Below are 2,334 nucleotides of genomic sequence, written 5' to 3'. Positions count from 1 at the left end.
TTTTTCCTGCATCTTTTTTTCTCTTATGCTCTGAACAGTTACTCATTTTAATTTGTTATTTTTATTGTAATTTTTGTCTTTTATGTTTGTTTTTCTAAAATATAAAACACATACTATTGAAGTTAGATCATATGTAATACATTAATACCTAAAATAGTCAAAAACTTTTTATTGAGATATTTATTTTACATGAAATTTGGAAGAAACATTTCTTTAAAGGATTATGAAAGAGAAGATGACACTGCTTCAGCTAATTCAGTGTTTGAAATTGGGCCATCTTTTATATCAGACATAGCATAAATAATCTATTATTGGTTTCATTAACACTGAAGAAAAAACTAATTCATATATATAAGCAGGCCCGCACAAATATTTCATGCTCGTCTTTTTTTCATCTCCTTAACAGTACTTACTACTATATATTAAGAACAAAATAAACCACTGTATTTTATGTTTTCAGTTTGGCAGCAGGCAGTCTCTGGTTAATTTTTTAAAATATTCCTTTTTTTTCAGAGAAGTTTTAAGTTCACAGTAAAATTGAGATGAAGGTACAAAAAATTTTCATATACCCCAAGCCCCACATATGCACAGCCTCCCTCATAACCAACATCCTTCACTACAGTGATGCATTTGCTACAACTGATGAACTTACATTGACACATCGTCATCTCGCAAAGTCCATGGTTTCTATTGTTCACTCTTTTGTATATTTTATGGGTTTGGGCAAATACATGTATCTACCATTATAGTATACAGTATTTTCACTACCTCCGAAATTCTGTATGCTTAATTTATCCATTCCTCCCACCTCTCTAACTGCTGGAAATCACTGATCTTCTTGCTTCTCAAAAGTTTTACCTTTACCAGAATGTCATATATTTGGAATAGTACAGTATGTAGCCTTTTTCAGATTGGCTTCTTTTACTTAATATGCATTTAAGTTTCTTCCTTGTATTTTCATGGCTTAATAGCCCATTTTTTGCTGAAGACATATCTGATAAAACAAACAACCATATTAAAAAGTAGGGCAAAGACCTTACAAGATCCTTCACTAAAAAGATACACAGATAGCAAATAAATATATAAAAAGACTCTCCATTATATTTGTCATCAGGGAAATGTAAATTAAAAGAACAATGAGATATCACCACACATGTATTAGAATGGCCAAAATCCAGAGCAGTGACCATACCAAAGGCTGATGAGGATATGGAGCAGCAGTAACTCTCATTCACTGCTAGTGGAAATGCAAAATCTAATAGCCACTTTAGAAGATACTTTGGCAGTTTCTCATAAAACTAAATATAATCTTACCATAAAATCCAACAATTGTGCTCCTTGGTATTTATCCAAATGAGTTAAAATCTATGTCCACACAAAAACCTGCACATGGATGTTCATAGCAGCTTTATTCATAATTGCCAAAAATTTAAAGCAATCAAGGTGTCTTTCATTAGGTGAATGGCTAAACTGTGGTATATCCAGTATGGAACATTATTCAGCAGTGAAAATAAAGAAACTATTATGCTTGCTTTTCATTTTAGTAAATGCATTCATATACTTTAGAACAAATGCACAGGAAATTCATATTCAATGTCAAATCCATATAAATACATGAACATATATGTCTATGAATAAATGTAATCTGAATGCTATAGGAAAATGGATTTCTTATGATTTTTAATATTTATTCTTTTGCAAAAAAATGTTTCACAAAAATTATAAAAAGGGTTACAAAAAATAAAAGAGTTAATCTTTATGAAAGATATTTAAAAAATATTTTTCAAATATTTTTATTAAAGTTTTACATAGACAACAATGTGATTAGAAAGCACAATTTTAGATACTACTTCCTTTTCTCTATGAAATAAATTATTTTCAAAACTAAATTTTCTGCACTTTGAATAGCAAATTATTTTTCACAAATCAAAATATTTGCCTTTTTAAGCACATTAACAATGTAAGACAACAATGGGGCTCACTTTATTTATGAAAATACAGGAAAGTATGAGTTACCATCTTATATTTGGGAAAATACTTATATATTGAGGCTTTTACAAAGATCCCAAAATAAAAGAACATATGAATCCTTGCCATACCTGGAACGTCTTTCTGGTCTGAGATCATATGTGTCAATATGAGTTAGTCTGTTTCCTACACTCTTTGCTCAGGAAATATAAAACTATAAATCTACACCTAACTTTATTTTGTTTCAAGGATCTTTTACAGAGAAATTTATTTGAGACAGTGGTCTGCTCAGCTGGACAAAGCATTCACTTGCCATAATAATTTAATTACCAAGACCATCAACACTCTAACACACAAATCCTAAAC

This window comes from Pteropus vampyrus, unplaced genomic scaffold (assembly GCF_000151845.1).
Source record: "Pteropus vampyrus isolate Shadow unplaced genomic scaffold, Pvam_2.0 Scaffold21, whole genome shotgun sequence".
NCBI lineage: Eukaryota > Metazoa > Chordata > Mammalia > Chiroptera > Pteropodidae > Pteropus > Pteropus vampyrus.
Note: the sequence above shows the minus strand (reverse complement) of the source record.